General features: G+C 40.3%; 1 protein-coding gene across 5 annotated transcripts in view; it reads right to left on the bottom strand.

The window, feature by feature from the left end:
• The window catches only part of dagla (diacylglycerol lipase, alpha), a 319,027-nt gene that overhangs the window by 289,878 nt on the left and 4,688 nt on the right, over positions 1-24,461 (bottom strand). For 4 of the 5 annotated variants that reach the window (XR_007249020.2, XM_048545917.2, XM_048545916.2 and 1 more), the window contains exon 2: positions 653-732. The exons of the other annotated variant lie outside the window; for it this stretch is intronic. The gene's annotated coding sequence lies outside the window, so the exon portion shown is untranslated. The remainder of the gene's footprint in view (positions 1-652; positions 733-24,461) is intronic. 5 annotated transcript variants of the gene reach the window in all.

Raw genomic sequence — 24,461 nt, 5'->3', positions numbered from 1 at the left:
AATTATCGCTTAGCTATCAAATATACGATCAACGCAAGTAGCAGGACTTCCTGGGAAATCATTTTAATTGCAATTCTGAATACATTTGAGTAGCGTTGACTTTTTAAAAATCATGAAGACTGTGGATTAAAAAAGGAAGGAACATTTTATTATTACCTGGAACCTGACAGAATGCATAAGCTTACACATCAGAAGCAAGAGACACAGTATATACAGATATTTCTAAAATGTTTTTGCCATATGATACACCACACTTTTAGCTTCCACCCACATATAGAAGCAAGGTATTTGCAGAAAGGGAATGTCAAATGGCCAAGTTCAAGAAAAGATCACATGAAAGTTGCACATGGCTTTCTGGGGAAAACATGAAATGTAAATAAAATGGCAAGGGGTTTCATCCATTAATTAAAGAAAGTGAGTTTATGCTATTGTTGGATGATTGATACGTTATTTACATTAATGTACTTTTAAATGTGATATACCTAAGCTTTGCAAAAGAATCTTGAGAGTTTAAATGCTTTTCTATTCTGGAAGTTCAGGGTGGAACTTAAATTTCAATTTTCTTACACAATAACTCTTATTCAAACATTATATGTACACTAAGTACTAACAATCATTGTATATTTTCTATTCTGATTCTTAAATTTTTCACCTTGTGGACATATGCTCCTTGTAAATTAGTTAGAAACAACTTCACAGATTTGCTCCATTTCTTTGCAGGTCAGGCAGCATCTGTAGAGGAGGAAGAAAACGAAAAAAAAGAGTTAACGTTCCAGCTATTCATTAATTCCAATGAAAGGCAGGAACCAGGAACAAAAACAAAGTTGCTGGAAAAGCTCTGCAGGTCTGGCAGCATCTGTGAAGGAGAAAACAGAGTTAACGTTTCTGGTCCGGTGACCCTTAAGAGTTCTGAGGAAAGGTCAGTGGACCCAAAACATTAACTGTTTTCTCCTTCACAATTTTTCAGGTATAGATTTTATTAGTTAAGGCACTTCATACAAGTTCAAGGACTTGAACCATAGCTGGAGTACAGTACAATGCATTGTTCTGGTCAACTCAAGGAGGACGTAAATAAAACAGAGGGATATTTCCTGTGCTGGAGCACTTCAGCCATGAAGACAGACTAGATAGGCTGAGGCCGTTTTCCTTAGGGTCAAGAACGGAACTCGATTAAGATGTACAAAATTATGAGGGACACAAATAGGAGGAAAGCTCTCTCCTTGGAAAAAGGGATTACCAGCAGGGACCATAAACTAAAAGTAAAGGGGCAGTTTCTAGACATTACTGCCAGAAATGCTGGTAGAGGTGAGAACCCTCAAATTTAAAGAGCAATTTAAATGGACACCTGAAATGCAATAGCATACAAGGTCATGGGCCAAGTGCTGAAAAATGGGACAAATGCAGATAGGTGCAGATATGGGCCAAAGCAGGTCTCTCCATTCTGTAAAACTCAAATGTTGAAGGTTTTTGTATCTAAGTGTGCACAATATTCAGAGAAAAAAGTTGAAATTAGTTCAGATAGAAGTGAATAGACTTGAGCTGACAGCCATTACAAAGAGATGTGCACAGGGTAACCATGACTACGAGTAGAACATTATAAAGTATATGATGTTTTGTAAAAACAGGAAACTAGAGGAAGGTAGTGGGAGAGTTCTATAAATTAAGGGTGTTATTTTTACAGTAGTGAGAGATGCCCTTAGCTTGATAGAGCAAGCTGTAGAAATAGGCAAGTTAAGAGGGGGTATTGTAGAAATGTGAAAGGCAGTATCAATTTAAAAGGAAAAACAAATAATTATGCAAAGGTAAGTGTCATGTCAGGAGTTTGGGTTCAGAATAAGAAATAGCAAAGACGGACCAGAAAAGTAGAGATAAAAATTATGGTACAAGAGAAAGCTGGCCAGAAATATACAAACAAATAATAAAAAAAGTTTCTCCAAATATGCAACGATGAAAAGTTTGAAGAGTGAATGTTGGTCCTATAAAAAGTCAGACTGAAGAGCTCATTACTGAAACTTAGGAAATGGCCAATGAATTGTGGAGGTTTTTTTTTAAAATCAGTCTTCACTAGAGGATACAAGCAACTCCCAAACATGGAGATTAATCAGAAAATGGAAGGGAAGAGAAAAGCAAACTCTGGAAAGATCAATCACCTAAGAAGTGATGTTGAGTAAATTGTTGGAATTAAGGGCCAATGTATGCCTGCGCCCTGATGGACTTCATCCTAGGAGCTCCAAAGAACTGACAAGTACGATAGTTGATGCATTAGTTGTAGTCGTCCAGAATTTGTAGTTTCTGGGATGGTCCCAGTGGATTTCAAAAAGGGGAGGAAGACGGAAAACAGGAAACTACAGATCAGTTTGCTTAACATCTGCCATACGGAAAATGTTAGAAGCTGTTAAAAAGAAAGTTGCAACAGGGTACTTGCAGAAGTTCAAGATAATAAAAGGCAGTGTCAACATAGTTTGGTGAAAGCAAAATCCTTGGTAGTAGTAGTAGTTCAGAATTATCTGTGGACAGAGTGGACTTACTCCTTGGTAATGAATTAGCTGAAGTGAAAGTTATAACTTGACCTAAAGTCTGAGAAAGGTTAAGGGAAAGTTGCAGAAAAGTTTAAGCATTTTTCCATCATATAGTTGGCCAAGGGCAAAGAATAAACAGAGGGCAACATAATACTACATACCAGTATCACAGTAGCTGAACTTTTCCTTAAGAATTAATATGCTGGAATACCTTGAAAACTTAAATAACAGATTGGATAAATCCTGCATAATGAATTAACTGAGTGAATGTACTTTTCTTCTGTTTCTTCTGTCTCCAGTGAGCCTTGACTACCAGTGCTTTTTAGAGGTGTGACAGATTGACAAAAATAATCTGGAGAATGACAAAAACTGTACTCAGTATTTCGTGCAGCCAATTATTCTAGATCTGGTGTTGCACAATGACACGTGGAATTAGTAAAAATCACAAGGGTCGTCAGGAGATACTGATCTCGTCATGGTGGAAATTTCACATCAGTTTCAGGTGAATGTGTGTGGGGTCTAAGGCTAATGTCTTAACAATAAATAAAAGTAACTATCAGGGTATGAAGGCAGACCTGGCTAAAGCGAACTGGAAAATTTGGTTAGAAGATAGGACAGTAGAGTTGCACTGGAAAACTTTATAATGAGACGTTTAATCATTTTCTGGAAAGATTTATCCTAATGAGAACACAAGACTTTTAGCCTTAGCTGATGCAGCTTTCTCAATAAGGGAGTTAAGGATTGGATCAAATTGAGAAAAACATGAAAAATTTGCAAAGATCAGTGACAGATCAGAGGATGAGGCAGATTTTAGGATTCAGCAAAGAATGACTTTAAAAACAAAGAGGCAGCAGGTAGAATATGAGCGAAAGCTAACTAATATGATAGAAATAATGTAAGAGCTTTTTCAAGTAACTTAAAAAGGAAGAGAGTAGCAAAAGCTGGTCCTCTAGAAATCAAGTGTCTGGGAAACTGAAGAGAAAAAGAAAATTAAGGCAAGGTAATGAATAGGTACTGGGGATACAGATAGCAAAGTGTGAAGCTGGATGAACACAGCAGACCAAGCAGCATCTCAGGAGCACAAAAGCTGACGTTTCGGACCTAGACCCTTCAGAGAGGGGGATGGGGAGAGGGAACTGGAATAAATAGGGAGAGAGGGGGAGGCGGACCGAAGATCGAGAGAAAACAAAATAGGTAGAGAGGAGAGTATAGGTGGGGAGGTAGGGAGGGGACAGGTCAGTCCAGGGAAGACGAACAGGTCAAGGAGGCAGGATGAGGTAGTAGGTAGGAATTGGAGGTGCGAGGAAGGGATAGGTGAGAGGAAGAACAGGTTAGGGAAGCGGAGACAGGCTGGGCTGGTTTTGGGATGCAGTGGGGGGGAGGGGAGATTTTGAAGCTTGAAGTCCACATTGATACCATTGGGCTGTAGGGTTCCCAAGCGGAATATGAGTTGCTGTGTGCTCCATACTCCCCTCCAATCCTACCACACCCAACACCTTCCCCTGCAACTGCAGGAAGTGCTACACTTGCCCCCACACCACCTCCCTCACCCCCATCCCAGGCCCCAAGATGACCTTCCATATTAAACAGGGGGGGGGGGGGGGGCGCAGATTTTGAAGCTTGAAGTCCACATTGATACCATTGAGCTGCAGGGTTCTCAAGCAGAATAGGAGTTGCTGTTCTTGCAACCTTCGGGTGGCATCATTGTGGCACTGCAGGAGGCCCATGATGGGCATATCATCTAAGGAATGGGGGGGGGGGGGGGGGGGGGGAGAGAGAGAAGAGTTAAAATGGTTCACGACTGGGAGGTGCAGTTGTTTATTGCAAACCAAGCGGAGGTGTTCTGCAAAGCGGTCCCCAGGCCTCCGCTTGGTTTCCCCAATGTAGAGGACGCCACACTGGGTACAATATACTACATTGGCAGATGTGCAGGTGAACATCTGTTTAATATGGAAGGTCATCTTGGGGCCTGGGATGGGGGTGAGGGAGGTGGTGTGGGGGCAAGTGTAGCACTTCCTGCAGTTGCAGGGGAAGGTGTTGGGTGTGGTAGGATTGGAGGGGAGTATGGAGCACACAGCAACTCATATTCCGCTTGGGAACCCTACAGCCCAATGGTATCAATGTGGACTTCAAGCTTCAAAATCTCCCCTCCCCCCCACTGCATCACAAAACCAGCCCAGCTCGTCCCCTCCCCCAACTGCATCACAAAACCAGCCCAGCCTGTCCCCGCCTCCCTAACCTGTTCTTCCTCTCACCTATCCCTTCCTCCCACCTCAAGCCGCACCTCCATTTCCTACCTACTACCTCATCCCGCCTCCTTGGCCTGTCCATCTTCCCTGGACTGACCTATCCCCTCCCCACCTATACTCTCCTCTCCGCCCATCATCTTTTCTCTCCATCTTCGGTCCCCCTCCCCCTATTTATTCCAGAACCCTCTCCCCATCCCCCTCTCTGAAGGGGGGGTCTAGGCCCAAAACGTCAGCTTTTGTGCTCCTGAGATGCTGCGTGGCCTGCTGTGTTCATCCAGCTTCACACTGTTATCTTGGATTCTGCAGCATCCGCAGTTCCCATTATCACAGGTACTGGGTATATCATTACTTTGAAGATTTAGAAAACTAAGAAAATCATGAGGTAAAATCATAAGACAGGAACTCAAAACCCAAATCACCAAGAACAGAAAATGTTCCGTGAGAACTATTAACAAACACTGATGTCTCCAGGACGAGGGGTATGCGTCTTATGGTCTAGAAAGAAGTGGCTGCAAAGATACTAGAGAGATATTGACTATACTCATCCAAAATTCCTTATTTATGAAAGGCTTCCAGTGGATTGTAATATCAAATATAACAATCTTCAAGAAAGGAAGAAGACAAAAATAAAAAAAAGTGATGTAGGTCAGTTAAGCTAGCATCAGTAAGGAAATTGGCAGAATCTATTTTTATGGTTAATTCCATAAAAAGGCACACAGTTTTGTAAAGAGAGAAATCATGTTTAAGTAATTCATGAAAGCTTTCTGAGGAAGTAACATACAAGGTGCGTTTTAAAAAGGAGCCTGTAGCTGTGGAGTATTTGGATTTCGAAAGGATATTTGATAAAGGTGCCACATCAAATGTTACGACACAAGATCAGTGCCCATGACTTGTTTTATTCTCTCAAGATCAGGGGGTTGCTGGCTAGGCCAGCATTTATTGCCCATCCCTAATTAACCAGGAGGGCAGTCAAGGGTTAACCTCATTGCCAAGAGTCTGGAGTCACATTAGGCCAGACCAGGTAAGGATTGTAGATTTCCTTCCCTAAAAAGGCATTAGTAAACCAGGTAGGTTTTTCCCGACAATCAAACATGGTTCCATGGTTATTAGACTCTTAATTCCAGGTTTGTTTTTATTATTGAATTCAACTTCTGCCATCATGGATTCTGAACGCAGGTACCCAGAACATAGCCAAATTTCCAGATTAACAGTTTAATTATAATACCATCAAGCTGTCACCTTCCCCAGAACATAGTGGTCACATATTAGCATGGATAAAGGATTGCTTAGCCAACATGAAGCAGAGAATAAGAAAAAGGATATTTTTCAGGTTGATAAGCCATGACTAGTGGTGTGGCACAATGATCAGCACTGGGGCCTCAACTACTTGAAATCTATATCAATGACTTGGACGAAGGGACTGAATGTAAGGTAATGAAATGTCACCTGCAAGTTAAGGTAGGAAATTGAGTTTCAGATTGAGAATCAAGAGGTATTAGAGGTTCTACAAATTGATATAGATGAGTTAAAGTGATTGGATAACAAATTATGGTAGAAGAATGACAGAAAGAAAAGCATTTAAATGAAGAGAGATTATCAAACACTAGGGTACAGAGGAGGTAGATGCCCTGGTACATGAATCACAATTACTTGGTATGCAGGAGCAACAAGTGATTAGAAATGAAAATGGAATGTTGCCATTTATTACAAAGGGAATAGAATACAAAAGTAGTAAAATTTTATTGCAGTCATACAAGTCCATGGGTTGCGCACATCTGGAGCACTGCATGTGGGCACAATGATCTTGTTTAAAAAAGGATCTTACAAAGAAAAATTGAACAAATTGTGTCTGTAGACACAGGAGTTCAAAAAGAATGAGTGGCAGTCTTATTGAAACCCAAGATCCTGAGGGCCCTGACATGGTGGATATTGGAAAGATGCTTCATCTTGTGGGGAAGATGACAAGCTGGGGTCACAGTTTAAAGAACAAGAGGTTCTCATTATGTTGAGATTTTCTCTCATCTCAAAAGATATGTAGACTTGTCTGATCCTGAGCCCACAAAAGGAGTAGCAGCTGTGTTATCGATTTTTTTTTAAATAGACAAAAAAAGAGTGAAAGGTTATGAGGAGAGCAGGAGGGAGAGTTCAACAGAAAAGTGACATTGAAACCACAAATGAGCCATCACTTATTTCATGGTTGCAGCACTGTTGAAAAGGGCTAAATGGCCTAACTTTGTTGTATGTGAGGGGTAGCAAGAACTGCAGATGTTGGAGAATCTGAGATAACAAGGTGTAGAGCTGGATGAACACAGCAGGCCAAGCAGCATCAGAGGAGCAGAAAAGCTGACGTTTTGGGCCATCAGAAATGGGGGGGGGGGGGGGGGGGGGGGGTGTTCTGAAATAAATATGGAGAGGGGGAGAGGCGGATCGAAGATGGATAGAGAAGATAGGTGAAGAGACAGATAAGTTACCTACACTCACCTCAACTGGCTCCATCCCCACCTCTAACTTGTCTGTCTCCTCTCCACCTATGTTCTCCTCTATCCATCTTCAATCCGCCTCCCCCTCTCTCATAACCCTCTCCCCCTCCCATAAATCCAATAAAGTGCCTAGGCCCAAAACGTCAGCTTTTCTGCTCGGCCTGCTGTATTCATCCAGCTCCACACTGTTATCCACAATTGCTGATGCAGGATCACTGAACTGAAGTGCAGACTCTGCTTTCTCTGAAAATGCTGCTAGGACTGCTGAGTTTCGCCAACAATTCTGGCTTCTGTTTCAGATTCCCAACCTACATGGTTCTTTGTTTTACATTCTTAGATTACTATGCAGACACATAGTTGGAAGATCCCCGACTTGAAACGTTAATTCTGTTCCTCTCCCCACAGATCTTGTGATGTTTGAGTCCCCAGCATTCTCCGCTTTTACTTGAGATTTCAAGCTTCTATGGTAGTTTACTTTTGTAGATCTAATGTTGTCTTTGCTTTGAAATATAGGCATCCTTCTTTGAGGAACAATTATTTCCTCAACAATTAAATAATCAGAATGTTCTCATTTTTACTAATCAAAATGTTAAACTTGTTCCTAGGCTGTACAGCAAAATAGAATTAGGAGCAGGACAGCATTCAGTCCTTCGAGCCTGCTCTACCATTCAACACGATGTCTGGTCTTCTATCTCATACCATATTCTCGTATTCTCCCCTTTGATGCCTTTATATCTAAAAAAGGAAATTTCCAGAGTCTTCTGGAATAGGGAATTCCATTGGTTCAGTACCATTTGCACAAAGAACTATTTCCTGATCCTCGCCCTACATGGTCTACCCCTTATCTTGAGGCTGTTCCAGTCTCCCCAACCAGGGATAACATCCGTCCTGCATCTAGTGTCCAGCCCTGTTAGAATTTTATATGTTTCAATCAGATTCCCCTTTCATCCTTCTAAACTTGCGAGAATATAGACACAGTCAAATCATTCTCTCCTCAATGGAGGGCCCGTCTATTGCCCACTGAATTCCTTCTATGGCAGGTATATCTTGTCTTAGGTAAGGAGACTAAAATTGTTCATTTCAATGGACAGGAGCAAAACCAATTGCTCAGAATCTGTAGTATTACCAGCATTTGCTATTATAGTACAAAATTGAAAACTGACAATGTCGAGTGTGCACAGATTATATGCAGAAATCTAGATGAAATCCATTAGAAATCATTGATTTTTCAAAAATTGTAACACTTTACACATCACGTAAGGATCATAGCAAATGTTAAGCCTTCTTGGTTAGAAACAACTAAGTTTTTAAACGGTATGTTAATTCAGTTACTTCTGAACATGATTTCTGGCTCTGAAAACCTAATTTCTTATTATGGACTCTCACACCCTCAGAGCAACGTTTCAATTACCAGATTTGTAAAATGGGGAGGGGGGGGGGGGGGGAGAATTAAGATTGGTGATCTGATGTTTAGGTTTCTGCCTTAAACCCTTACAAATGTCACATTGTGATTTCACTTCCTGTAAATTATTTAAAATTGAACATTTTTCCTGCCTCTTACCTCTTAATTTGGTGCCTGGAGATCAGTTTTAAGAATCATCTAATACTGCCTGTTCCTGACTATCACCATAGGAGGCGACAATTTCAAGTAGAGGAAATTTGCATTCTGAAGCTCAAAGTTCCACAGTCTCTTCACCACTGACCACAAAATCCAAACCATATTACATACAGGTTCTCAAGGAGCAGAAAACTCTAGTTGATTAGCACGATCAAGCCACCCAAACTGCACACCTTTGGACTGTGGGAGGAAACCTCAGCACCCACAGGAAATCCATGAAGCCATGGGGAGAACGTGTAAACTCCACACAGTTGCCTGAGGGTGGAATTGAACCTGGGTCCCTGGCACTGAGGCGCAGCTGGGCTAACAACTAAGCTACCATGCCACCCGCAAATGTACGAAGTACTAACATTTTATGAGTTTGCATCAAACAATCTCCCCACAAACTCTACATTAACCTGTCTCCAACCTGCATGCAACTTGTTATTCACCGGATATCAAAGCAAATGGTTTCTTATAAAATAAATACACAAACTCCAGACCAACGCTTACATTTAAATTCAGCCATAATTTGACTTGTTATTGCCCTATGGATTAGCTGAGAGAGATAGTAGAGAGGTAGAGGTGGGTAGCACCAGTGCACACTATGGATCTGTTTATGATTATTATGCAGACCTTAAAATTAGATGGCACCAAGTATAGGTTAGGGCACCATCAATGTAGCATATTGTGGCAAAGAGGTGTAATGCAGTTTCATTTCAATCTGTAATTCCACTACCAATTTTTCAAACACACCCACAAACTACAGCTGATATTTGACAGATAATACCATTTTCAGCAGCAGCTACAGCCAAAAGAAGTGGGCAACAGCAATGCCATCACATTTTATGCAATCTCTAAACAAGTTCTGAATATTAAGAACAAATTAGTCTCTGTACTGCTGCGGAATGCATAAAGAATCTTGTCAGTGTGTCGCTTCATTTCCACCTAGCCGCCTTTAAGTGTTTATTCAAGCCTATGGCAAAAACTGCACCACCAGATTGCCAATTCCTTCAAACAAATTACCTCTAAAGCAATACAACTATCGCAAAACAACTTGCTTCTTTAATACAAGTTCTACCTAAGTTTAAAACAACTCATCTGGCACCCTTCCAAATGCTTCAGACGGGTGAAGCAGAAGCACCATTCACTCAAACATCTCACACCAATTGTCTCTTGTTTAAACTTACAAAACAGTTCTCTATCTTGCATTTGTTATGTCTGAAGTTTGGCTAAGCTCTCTCACCACGTACAAACACCAACTGCCAGAAGAAAACATTTGCCCATTATTGCCTATTGTTTTCTTTAATTCATTTGCGGGACTGCGATTTCTTGGCATTTCCCTCCCCCATGCATAGCCATACCTTTTTGGATTCCTGCTCTGCTTCTTTGCAATTTAACATTGTACTTCTGTATCACAACTCTCCTTCCCCCTTCCTATTTCTTCATTTTTCCATTGGCCTCAGACACTGCCCTCATGCTTTTTGTGAGCACAAAGATGTGATATGGGAGACTAGCAATCCTTCACAGCCACAAGGTCTGAGGGATTCCATACAAATTATCAAAATTTGCGACGAGGCAGGAATCTCACAGGCCTGCCTTTCACCTAGCAGAAATGGAAGGGAAAGAGAGATCTATGACAACCAGTTTTATATCAAGAACTGAAATTTAGCTACCTTTTGAACTCACCAACAAAAATTTATAGAAGAAAAATACCTTTGTATATACCAACACCAGCACTCCCTCATTTTAGTTCAATGTATTTCTCCTTCCCACCTTTTCCAGGTGCTTTCACTTTGCCTATCCACAATTCAGTGGGCTAAAGTAAAAGGAATAGTAAAGTCCACAAGTTGGTGGAACCTACAAAAAAAAACTGGGCTCCTGAATCAGGCCAGAAAGCCAAAGATGGAAGCAAGCCAGCATTTACAGCTGCAGGGAGGATGGAGTCAAGCTGTCCTCTTATAGCGGTAGGAAAGGAACAATTCAGCATTGGTCAGTTACAGCCACTGTAAAATCCAAGCACACAGACGCTACTAGAAATGAATTTTAAAAAGTTTACATCATTTTATACATACCAGAGCGTAGCCTTGCACAAACAGCGCATTGCCAAACTTTCACTATCTTACATTTTCTTTTTCAGATAACAGTCTAATTTCATTTCAAGTGTTTTAATTGAATCTGCTTGTATCACATACTGAGGAAGTACATTCCAGGGCTTCACCACCACCACCACCATGAGAAAGGCTTTCCCAATTCTGCATCTTTTACCAATTAAACTAAATCTGTGCCCTCTCATTCTCAATTCTTTCACAAGTGGAAATGGTTCACTCCATCTATTTTGTCCAGAGCCCTTGTTGTTTTGAAGGCTTTAAACAGATCACATCTCCAATTTCTTTTCTCTTAAGGAAAACAGCACTTAGATTCCCTACAATGTGGAGGCAGACCATTTGGCCCACTGAGTACACTGACTTCCACACAGACAACCCTTACCCTATTCTTGTAACCCTGCATCTCCCACAACTAATCCACTTAAACTGCATATATTTGGACTGGGGGAGGAAACTCATGCAACTCTCTGTGGCCAAAGACATGACCCACTATCACTCATATCCTTACATACACATGAGGAAGGACACCACTTTGATTGGGACAACACATCCATCCTAGGACAAGCCAAACAGAGGACATGCACGAGAATTCCTAGAAGCATGGCATTCCAACCGGAACTCCATCAACAAACACATTGGCCCCAAATCAATCTACCATCAGAGAAAAAGAACAGGACATGACATCACCAACCCAAGGAAACCTAACCAGATAAATAGAAAGCGGGACATAACACCAGCGCTTCACCGGAGGCTCACCTGTTACCTAGAATGGTGACGAAGTATCTGAAAACTAACCTTCCAGCTCAGCGAGCAAACTCACATCCAGAAACTCAACTTGAGCTACAAATCTTCATATCCCCATTTCCCACCCCGCCACCGATATCATTTTGATTCCATTGTCTAACAATTTACTTACTTTAGTCTTAAAATATTCAAATCCTGCCTCACCAATCTTTCCTTGCAAGTCAATGCACTTGTTCCAGCTATCAATCTAGTAAGCCTCCTCTGAACTGCCTCCAATTCAATGGTATCCATCTTTAAATGAGACAAAAACTGTACAGTTTTTGAAATGTGGTCTCATGAATGTCATGTATAACTGAAGCATGAAATCCTTACTTTAATATTCAAATCTTCATGCAATGAAAGGATAGCATTCCACATGACACACACCAAGCATCTCCCTTGGCCTACCCTCCCAAACCCAACAACCTCCCTGACCTAATACCCCAACCTGTCTGTTATCTCAGAAAATCAATTTGCCTCAAAAAGTGTGGAGCTGGATGAACACAGCAGGCCAATCAGCATCTTGGGGGCTCCCAAGGTGCTGCTTGGCCTGCTGTGTTCATCCAGCTCCACACTTTGTTATCTTGGATTCTCCAGCATCTGCAGTTCCCATTTATCTTTGATTTTCCTGAGCCCTGGCTGTCCGGAATCTGCTTAGAGCAGCACTCATGCTGCCTGGAGACATCTTTGTTTCATTATCTTCCAATTCCAAACTCTAAATATCTAATAGCAAAATCCCACCCAGATAAAATCAAAACCAGAGAAACCTCATAAGTTCTACCCAACTTCATGATGTCATAGCCTTCTCTATGCTGTCTTTAACTGACCGCTGGAGTTTAGTTAGTGTTTTTAAGCAAATGTACCTCAAAACACACTGAGGTGCCATTATCGGGAACTCTGCAGACACCACATCTCCAGGTACTGATAGGGTGTCCAATTAGCTTTGGTTTCTGTAGACCTCTTTTCTATTCTGATTCTATTAAATAAACATAAGTAACCTTCTGAAATGCCATTTGTTATATGCAATCATTAAAACCCAGTATTTTAAATTATACACCTTTCTAACTGTTAGCCTGACAAAACAACATGATCCCAACCTTTCCAGGTATAATAGAGTTGCAGGTACTCAAATTACATTTATCCCATTCCCTACGGTTACCCTACAGTTTTGTGAATTAAAGTTTATTTGCTAACTAGAATAACAGACTGTAAACTAGAACAGACCACAAGGTTTGAGTAGATTTGTAGCTTGGGTTATGGGTGTAGAGGTTGGTTGGTTCACCGAGCCAGTCTGCTGTTCTGCAGATGTTTCGTTACCATGCTTGATAACATCCTCAGTGCGGCCTCTGATGAAGTGCCAGCGTGCGTTTTCCCATCTGGTTTTAAACTCTGGGGTCCGTTGCAATAGATTGCCCCATTTCCAGGTCTCCTCCATAGAACGTATATGGGGTCGAGTTCAATGTGTTCATTAATAGCCTGTTTCATTGAGTGCCACACTTCCAGGAATTCTCATGCTTGTCTCTGGCTAGGCTGTTCCAGGATCTTGGTGTTGTCCCAGTCAAAGTCGTGGTTCTCCTTGTCCATGTGGATTGAGATGAGAGTGTATTGGTCCTGTCATTTTGTAGCCAGTGGATGTTCATGTACTCGTGTTAGTTTCCTTCCAGTTTGTCCGATATAGTGTTTCTCAGTGTCTGCAGGGGATCTTGTAGATGACATTGATCCTGTCAGTGGCGGGGAGTGGGTCTTTAGTTCAGGTGAACATTTGAAGGATTGACGTGGGTTTGTGTGCCACTCTGATGACCAGTCGTAGAAGTCTTGTGGTGAGTTCTGACGTGTTCTTGATGTAGGCTAGTGTGATGTGTTTGTCAGGGCACACAGAATCTTTGATGCTGTTCCTGTAGGCATCTCCTTACCCAGTTCTTTGGATATCCATTATCCTTGAACACTTGGAAGAGGTATTCCTCCTCCCCTTGGTGTAGTTCCATGTTGCAGCAGTGTGTTGTTGCCCTTTTAATAGTGTTTGCATGCAGCTTTGTTTGTGCGCTGAGATGGTTACAATACCTGGTCTGCGTGTGTGGCTTTTCAGTGTATTTTCATTTGCAGTTCCCCATTCATCTTGCGCTCTACCATGATGTCCAGGAATGGGAGTTGTTTGTACTTCTCCTCCTCTCTGGAGAGTTTTATTCCGGTAAGGGCATTGTTTATCAGTTTGGGAGTCTCTAATTTGGTCCATTTAATGACGACAAAAGGTGTCATCTACGTAGCATATCCATAGTTTAGGTTGGATTTGTGGAAGTGCACTCCTTTCCAGTCTTTGCATCACTCCTTCTGCTTTAAGTCTGGAAATAGGCAATCCCATGGGTGTCCTGTTGATTTGCTCGTTTGTTTGGCCAATGAAGGTGAAGTAGGTGGTCAGGCATAGGTTCAGTACTTTAAGCAGGTTGTCCTTAATGGTTTCACTGGGGTCGTATTCTTGTTCAAGTAGTGTTGTCATTGTTTCTCTTGCTAGTGGTATGTCTATTGATGTGAATAGGGCAGTGATAGCGAACGATATTATGGTCTCTTCGTCCTCTATCTTTATGTCTTTGATGGAGTTGAGGAATTCTTGGGCTGAGTGGATGGAGTGAGGTGATTTGTTGACTAGGTGCTTGAGTCTTTTGTAGTTCTCTGGCTAAATTTGTCCGATAGAGTGCCTGGTACGGAAACCACGGGTCTGAGGGGGACTTCCGGCTTGTGCATTTTAGGGAGGCTGTAGAATTGTGGTGTGTTGTTTCCTTCAGGTTTCATTCTGAAGAAGTCTGCTTTGCTGATCTGTCCTGTTTGTTTAAGTCTTTCTAATGAGTACTGGAATTGTTGCCTAGTTGTGGTGTCGGGTCAGTTTGTACTGGCCTGTATGTGTTCTCGTCAGCGAACAGTGCTTGTGCTTTGAAGATGTAGTCCTTTTTATTCTTTATCACTGTCATGCGCATTTGGTCTGCAGGTAGTATAGTGATGTTTTTGTCCTTCTTTAATCTGTCCAGGGTTGTCTTTCCTGTGTGTTGAGTTCCCTCTTTCTGGTTAGTATCGGGACTACTGTCCATCTTTAGTTTGTTGTGTTTTTGTTGATATTGTTGGTCTTGAGTGCGGCTTCCAGTGTAGTTAGTCATTCTGTTTTGTCGGAGTCCCTGTAGCTGTAGTTCAGTCACCGGGTGAGAACAGTTTTTCTCTGCATCTGTCAGTTTCCTGTCAGAGGGGTTCCTTATCCATGTGTCAGTTCTGTTGTTGTCGCTTTTGTTGGTAAGTGTGGTTAGCTTGTCTTGCAGGGTCTGTCTTTTCTTAGACATAGTTACTACATTGCCAACCTCAGTATGTATTTATTTGGCCCAGGACTATTCTTACCCCCATGAAAGTTGGCTTCCTCTCCAGTTCACATTCTTATGCTAGATTGTCCTTCATCCTTTGCCACAATTAAATATTATAATATTTTATCCTATTATAATACGTTCCTTAAACATTGACACGCTGATACATGAATGCCCACCTCACTCATTTGTACCAATGGGGACCATAACTGCTGGCTGTTCACCCGCATCCCTCACAGTGGGGTGCTGTGTGTGCACGATTAAAAACAACAATCTACAGAAGGGAAGAAAGCTGCTGGAAAGGGGTGTGACAAAGCTGGAGACAATGGGGAGGAGGCTGCATTATCTAATAATTCAGTTAGTGAAAATTAAAAGCCCCTGAAAATCAAGAAGTAGTTCCTGAGAACATCTCAACAAGAGCCCTTCATGGAAAAAAATAATAACCCCTGTAGCACAGAATGTGCGTCCCTAAGTTCAGAGCAGTCCATCAATGCATTAATTAATTGATCTTTCCACTAGTAATAAATCATACTGCTGTTAATACATTTCACAGATAAATCCTAGTACTTATCACCCCTTACAAGCAGCAATCCTACAGTTTTGGTTTAAACTACTGCAGTACAGTTAAAAATAATTAAAATTCATCAACTATGCAATGGATGCTTCTAGACTTCATCTCGACCACATGCTGCAGGTGCCTGGTCCCCTGTTTCAGCTCACTCTGCAAAAGTTCAGAACAGCACTTCCTCATTCACCAAATTCAAATAGTGTCAAGCTGCTCTCTACTTATAACCTAAATACATCATAACAGTAACATTCAGAGTACAATCAACAATACAGCAATTAAAAAGTTTTGATTGAAATGGGGACGGGTAAAATGTCTTAGAACATTTGTGACTCAACAAGGCTTTCGTTAAGTCTTCTGCAAACTTTCACAATGTGAGGTGTACACAGCTTTTGAATTCATTGCCCAGAATTTGGATCTTGAGTCAGATGTAAAATTATGAGAGGCTTCTATATTTGAATAGATCAATGAATCTCTTTAATACTAATTTAAAAACACAGTCTATGCACTACTACGAAGATCAGCAATTGGTAGAGAGACTTCCACAGTCATACACACATACTGCTAAAGCTCTGATCATATCTAATTTCATGAGGTACAGAAAGTGCTGCAGGCGTTGGCCTTTTTTAAAAAAAAACAGAAAATATTTAATAACAGTGATTGCTTAATTTTAAACAAAACAAACATGCATGAATGCTCAAGTCAATTTTAAGCACATCAAGTTAAATAGGTCGCAGTCTGAGAATTAGATTTTTCATTCTGAAGGATCCAGAAGCATTACAACTGCTGAAAATCTGACTGAGTTATGATTTAGTTCATACTCAAAAATGGAATCTGGAATCTGATCTAACATTCCGATATTGTACTGCCTTCTCCTAGTTCTCCTTCAGAAATATGAAGTCACCTTTACAATGTAGCAGCAATAAAATATTCAACATGAACCCTGCCTAAAATTACTAATTTCTTACAAGAATTTTAAATTTACAGTGAACTCAGACCCTATTGAGCGCTATGAAAAATGTATACGTGTCACAGGGCTGCATGCAATAAATCCCTAATCATTTTCTAGTTAATTCTCAGCTTACTTAATTCTTAAATATCTGCCTCTGCCACAAATTACTTTTCGTGTATACAACAAAGGGGTCCATGACAAGTATAACCAGAGGCAAAAGTCAAATTATCGAAGTCTAAAATAAAAGCAAAGGTAAAGAGGGGGGCACTTTGATGTGATCAATGCACCAATACTGAGAAATTACTCCATAAAAAGTGCAGTGCACATTTACTTGAAAGAAATGTTCAATTTTTAAACTAACTGAACTTCTCACCTGTGAACATTTCTGTTCTAATGAAAATCCAGAGTTCAATCAGGCAGTGGCCCATTTTCATTGTAACTGAATGGGTATGCAGCAGAGGACTGATTTTCTATTATGCTATTGTTTCTGGCTTCAAGACAATCACAAAAACTGAGCGATACATAAACAAACCCTGACGTCGCTTGATAAAGAGACAGTTGAGAGTTATTTTGAATAGCCTACATGATGTAAATTTGAGCAGTCTTGTGGCAAGTGGGTGGCATGCCTGCCTCAGAGCCAGGAGCTTAGGATTTGACTCCCACCCCAGGACTTGATGGCAAAGGAAGGTTCATTCACAAAGTGGCCAAACAAATTAATAATCTGCAAATCATTCCAACAACCACCAACGGCAAGAAGAGTGCAACAGGGATTCCTGTCAGCCACTGAATGGTCAGAATGTTGGAGTTTCTACAATTTCTACCTATAGCTTTGGACTACAATTACGTATAAATAGTGTATGCTGCCACAACTCAGACTCACTAAGCAAAAGGCAACACATTACCATGTAAGTCACTTGCACATTCACAATTTTATATTTGGCTGACTGACATCTCCATCAAGCTTTTTGTTTCCTCTATAATCCCCTACATTTTCATAAAGAAAACCTTCTTTCTCAGATGCGTGGTAGCTTTCTACCTCCAACATTTAGGGAATCTTGACCTCATGTCCTGAAAGCATACAAATAGGACCCCTTTGCTAAGTGCTATATCTCTATGCATTATATTCATTATTATTCTCTGAAGTCAATGTCTTGAATGCTAGAACAACAGCACAAGTCATTTGCTGTGTAATTACCTAGCTCAGCACTAACTCTTCAACTGAGCTCATCTTAAATACAATTTCCCTAGTATGCTCCTCTATTTCTGACTTTTAAAAAAAAAAGTCAGATTATATTTATAGTCTCTGCCTCAATGGCCAATTGTGGTAAAATGTTTCTAAAATCTGAAAATATTTAACTTCCCCAGGCGCACTCTTAATCGTACTGAACTCATTTTACCAATTCAAATCAGTAAAAAGCATCATTTAGTGCTACCCAAATTCTCTTCATAAATTTGAAAAACCTCATTCTTCTGTTCCAGTTGAAAAAAAATAAACTTCAACTCTTTCTTGATATCTTTAGCCTCTCAGTCCTAAGGGAGTCATACAGCACAGAAACAAACCCTTCTATCCAACTCATCCATATTTACTAAGTTCCCAAACTAAACTATTCCCAGTTGTCTGCATTTAGCACATCTCTCAAAAAAAAAACTTTCCCATTCATGTACCTGTCCAAATGTCTTTTAAATGTTATAACTGTACCTGCATCTACCACTTACTCTGGCAGTTCATTCCACACACAAGCCACCCTGTTTGAAAAGCTGCCACTCAGATTCCTTTTCAATCTTTTTTTCTTTCACCTTAAACAATATGCCACTTAGTTTTGAACTCATCCACCCCGGGGAAAAGACCTTTGCTATTGACCTTATTTATGCCTCTCATGATATTACAAACTGCTATCAAGTCACCTTAACCTCAACCTCTCTCACTCTGGTTAAAAATGTCCTAGCCTATCCAGCCTCTCCTTACAACACAAACCCTCCAGTCCCAGTAACATCATTGTAACTCTTTTCTGCACTCTCCAGTTCTTGACTCATTCTAGTAAAATGTTGATGGGTCTATTTTACGGTATTATGATCCCAGCTATTGGTAATACTGAAAAAATAGATTCTAGAGAGAGTGAAGTCAAATTATTCTACAAAAGAAAAAGCAAAACCCTATGACTCTTTGAAAGATCTCATCATAAACAAACAGATTCAACCCTTTTCCTGGAAATATCCTTTTACAAGCACTTAACCACAGTGAAGTATCACTTCATCTTAAATTTAAAGTGTCTTTCACAACTCAAGATAATGAGTGTTTCCTTTATTTTATGGACCTTCTGCTTTGCGTTTCCTTTAGTATGAGAAGGGGCAGGCAGCGGCCCAGCTGTAGAGGCAGGACTGTTAATCCAGCGAACCAGGCAATGTTCTGGGGATAATAAAATGTGAGGCTGGATGATCTTGGAGTCTCCAGCATCTGCAGTTCCCATTATCTCTAATGTTCTGGGGATCTGGATTTGAATGCTGCCATGGCAGATGGCAGGATGTGAATTCAATAAGAATTAAGAGTCTAATGATGACCATACATCCATTGTTGATTGGAAAAACCCACGTAGTTCATTATTGCTCTTTAGGCAAGGAAATTGCCACTTTATCTGGTATGGCCTATGTCTGACTCCAGACCCACAGCAATTCAGTCAACTGAACTGCCCACTGGGCAATTAGGAATGGGTGACAAATGCTGATCAAGCCAGCAACACATTAATGAATGAATAAAATTATGGAAAGGAAAAAAAAATTCCATTAGCTCTTCTTTTGCTCTTGTACCACCAACTCTTATTGTCTAACTTTTCCTCTTTCTACAGATCTTTTGTTCTTTCACCCAACTCCCTGTGCCCATAGAATTGTTGAAAGGTAGCAGCACAGAAGCCATTTACTGCATTGTGCTCATGGCAGTTCTCTGCAACATCACCACACCAGTTCCGTTCCCTCATTTTCTCTCAGACCTGCATTTTTTTTCTTCAAATAATTTAACAATTGCTCCCTGGAGAATTAATTAATTTGTCACAGCATAATTCTCAGACAGGACATTTCAACTTCCAACCACTCACCATATAACAGACCTTCTGCTATGGCCATTGACTCTTTGCCAAACAACTTAAAACTGGATTAGATCCCAAATGACTAGATCCTTCAGTTAAGGCAATATCCCTATTTCCTTACTCAGGTATACATATAGATCATGTAACAAACAGCAGGGAGCTCTCCTTGGTACCAGCTATTGTTCTCGACTCAATCATAAGCATGACAAAAATGGAAATGACACATTCGATGGTCATACAAAGGTCTTTCTTCCTTCCTTCATTATGGTGTCTTTCTCGATACCAGTTCATTACCGTACATTTCTGAGTGGCTACAGAAACATTAACATTATTTGTTCCATATTCCTACCCATGAAGTTACACTATCTTATCAGAAATCTCACACACAACACCAGGTTTATAACCCAACAGGTTTATTTGAAAACACAAGCTTTCCGAGCTCCAGGTGAAGGAAGACTGAGGCTCTAAAGGCTTGTGCTTTCAAACAAACCTGTTGAACTACAAGTTGGTGGTGTTGTGATCTCTGTACTTGTCCGTCCAAGTCCAACATTGGTACGTCCACATCACAGCTATCTCATGACAACAGTGATACTACATCAATAGGCCACAATGCATTATTCTGCTAATTTAGAGAAGTACGAAGCCACTAAATTTAATGACTCCAAGCAAATATTGCTTGAAGTAACAAGTTTAATTGCTGTTTGCGAATTAAAACACAGCTTTAACAGGGAAGCCTCTGCTCGAAAAGTCACAATATAACTTTTAACACTCAATGTCTGCTCTATGCCAGATATTTTTTAAAAGCTCAGATGGATGTTGATCAGCAAAAGGGACATGGGACTTTCCATGTCAAACATGTAAAACTGAATGTATAGTTCAAACTTTTCACTATATTGTGCCAGAAGTAATAAATTCTAGCTATTACTGTCTGCGGAAGAAATATCCAAAGAAGTCACTATTTTGACAAAAAAAACATGAACAACTTGAATTAAAGGCCATTTCCAGGTTTGAAAATTAGAACTACAAGGAATATTGGAATCTGACATGTGGAAAGAAAAGAGCTAGTTTCTCAGATCAATGACCCTTCATTAAATCACAACCTTCAATTTGAAAATGTTGATTCTTGCCACAGTTACTTCTTGAAATTCTGGACATCAAGTATTTTGTGCTTTCATTTCAGATTTTCAGCATCTGCACTACTTCACTTTGAAAAGTCAGGATTCTTAGTACTCAAAAGTTTTAAAACAACTGGGAATTGCAGCTGAGAGATTAAACATCAATGACAAATATGTTTTGCACAAATTTTGCAAAAATTTAGCCATGCCAGAGGCCAAAATGATTCATTTAAATCTCTGGTCTGCACTTCCAGCAGCTGGGGTTAATTTCTTGGCAAGTATAATGGAATTTGGTACAATTGTACTCTGAACAAAACTAGTAGGTCACTTAATACATTTTCACAAGTCTATCAAATCAAAAGCCTAAAATCAGGAAGAATGGGTCAATAAAACTTACTAATAGCAATAACAATCATTTACAGAGCTTCTGACAAAAGTGCACACTACTGTTTATCTTGATCAACATTTCTCATTTTGTTGAATTGTATCATATAATGAAGGCAAAAGATTAAGTTGATGACAAGCAACAAAACCACGCAAAAGCCCATTTAGTTTTATCCCAAGTTCCACATGCATTGAATTCCCTTTTGTTTGCTGCAAAAATGCAAAGTGGAAAGGAATCATGATTTTATCTGACAATTTTTAAAAACTATTTAAAACATATATATTATGGATTATTTACCAAGGAAACAAAAAGTTAAATACAAATAGCAAAAACAGATAGGCTACATAATGAGGAACACTCTCTCCCAGCTTTGTCTATGAACACATTGATACAGAACCAGAAAAGCACACAATGATTGTTGCCCTGTAGATGTTAACTGGCCCACAACCATCAATACATAAGATGGTGTTGTCTGCAAAGAATAGGTGGGAGGGGGATTAAACAGTGGGCTGTGTTTCTGGGCACTTGTAACAAATGCTCTCATATTTTCAGTGATCTCAGATTTGTTAAAGGCATTCAACTCTGGAAACAAGAATTACCTGACAAAAGCATTAGTCTAGAGAAACAATGTGAATGGAATCACTTTTTCCTCCTCTTCCTTCCAAATAAAATCAAAGCAAAATAAGGGTTTTTTTTGCCCACTAATGCCCCAGAGCATCTCAGTCTCAAATTCACTGTTTATACTCAACTTTACAGATTGCAAATTAAAGATTATTCTTCACAGCTAATTACTAGTTACAAACAGCAAACTGTTAAACAAAGTTAATAATCTTGAAAGTATTGAGGCTTAATATACATCTACAAGTGACAATTTAAATTAAAATCCTGCAAATTTAAAGGATAAGAAGCTACTACATTCATGGGAACAAACTTATTTTAATGAAGCTACAGCTGCTTCAAGCATTATGCAATGAATGAAGAAATGCCTCTGCTTCTTTACTCCAGCGTTTAAATCTGTGTATCCTGGTATGTACAGTTTTCATTGCTCAATTCTTTACTCACCCCTCCACACACCACACCATACAATACGGTTGGAACAATAAGGCAATTCCTCTCTGCCCCTTTGTAACTACACTATTAGAGTAAAAGACACATTTTTTTCAAATGAATTGCAGTACTAAGCACTGCTTCTCCTCTCTACACTAATGGTGATAATTGTCGTTTCACCTTATTCCCTGTTTTACTGATAGCTATTTATTCCCAGTCATTTGCACTTAACTGGTTTCTTCCATGCAATCTTCATCCATGTAAGAGGCCCAGCTTCCCAGCTCAGGAATAGACAAAAAGCAAGGGAGTTCTGATGGTGGTTCGTCGACATAAAACGTGAACTGGGATTTTCACTCTGCAAATACCGCCTGGCCCAAGCATTTATTGTACTTTCTGTTTTGATTTCAAGAGTGAAGCTTTCCGTAATTCCCTAACCACTGCCCCAATATCTATCTGCCATCCCCAGTAGATGCTGCAATATTCAAAGAACAGAGTCCACCAGATGTCAACATTTAACCTTCAACAAAAGCAACAAAACAGGACACATCTAAGTAGTTTTATGGAATCATTTTCACTAACTGGTGCATTGTTTACCAAAATTAAAGGTTTAATTGGAACACTGGAATTACAGTAAGCCATTTAGCCCCTCAAGCCCATTCTTTGAGATCATTGCTAATCTATGATCTAACTCTTTGTACCTGCCTTCACCCCCAACACTTAATACCTTTGCTTGATAGCAATCAATCTCAGTTTAAAATTAGGAGCAGAGATAGTGCTATTTTGTCACTAATGGAGCAAAGTTCCAACTTTTAACATCTTTTGCATGAAGATGTATTTTCTAATTTTACTTAAGACTAACCTGGTTCCCTCCAATTTTTTAGATAATAGTTTCACACAAAAGCCTGAACCATGTCCTAGACTTCCAAACTACAAAAAGAGTTAAAGTCTCACTCTATACCCTACATGTTCCAAATAATTTGTTTAAAATGTTGAGTAAATTACTCCTTCACCTTTGAACAGTCCTTGTTTGTTTAATACTTCACGTTCTTTTGATTAGAGGTACCCTTCCAGAAAAGCTGTGCTTGCTGCTGCTGCACAAGATCAGTCACACACGCCCACATGCACCCGATCCACCTGTCAGTGTATGCATTTCTTCCACTGCTGACATCATTGTTGTGCATCTTGTTTGCCTAACTCACCAAACCCTCCCAACCCCAAACCACTCATCACTCATGGCGAGCAAGTGCTCAGAAGAATGGATCAGAAATCTGAAGCCACTCAGTACAGGCGCAATAAACACAATGGTGACAGCACAAAGAGGGTCGGTGAATGGGAGACAGCAAACAGGGCGGGCTAAGGAATTAGAAGGAGGGGTAGCCAGCAGAGGCTCGGCTGTGGGGAAGGTAAAGCAGGCATGATGAGAACTCAGAAGAGGGGCGGTAACTGCAAGCTGACAACACAGATACACAGTATCTGTGACAGGAAACAGTAGTCTGACTTACGGAAAGTAGACATGCAACTTCTTGTGTGGCAACTGGAGCTTGTATTCCAGTGAATCTACTCTGCACGCCTCAAGACCAATATGTCCATTGTACAGTGTGATACTGTGCACTGAGAACTCCAGGTGTGGTCTAACTCAGGATTTAAACATGGCCTCTATAGTCCCTGGTATTCCATTCGTCTGGGTGGAAAAAAGGTCAATATTCCATTAGATATTTTGATTTTTGTGTATTATTTGTTCATTGGGCATGGACACTGCTAGCTAGACCAGCATTTATTGCCCATGCCTAACGGCTCAGAGGATGGTTAGCATATAAGCCACACCAGGTAAGGATGGCAGATTTCCTTTCCTAAAAAAAGGACATTACTTAACCAGATGGGTTTTTACAATAATCAGTCATTACAACATCATTAGGCTAGCCCATTTTCGTAGGAATGGAGGCTGGGGTTCTGGATTACACAAAGTCAAACAAGACATAAGTAGAGATGTTCTTGCTATAGAGGCAGTGCAGCAAAGGTTTACCAGACGTATTCCTGGGATGGTGGGACTGACACATGAAGAGGGGTTTTATCAGTTAGGATTATACTCACTGGAGTTCAGAAGAATGGGGAAAGCGGAGAGTGGAATCTCACTGAAACCAATAAAATTCCAACAGGACTAGACAAAGTAGATTCAGGCAGGGGAGTCAGGAGCCTGGGCTAAACCATTTAACTTCCAAGAGGAGGATAAATTTCTTCAC

This window comes from Stegostoma tigrinum, chromosome 17 (genome assembly GCF_030684315.1).
Source record: "Stegostoma tigrinum isolate sSteTig4 chromosome 17, sSteTig4.hap1, whole genome shotgun sequence".
In the NCBI taxonomy this organism is placed as follows: Eukaryota; Metazoa; Chordata; class Chondrichthyes; order Orectolobiformes; family Stegostomatidae; genus Stegostoma; species Stegostoma tigrinum.
This window is presented reverse-complemented; position numbering and strand designations above follow the sequence as displayed.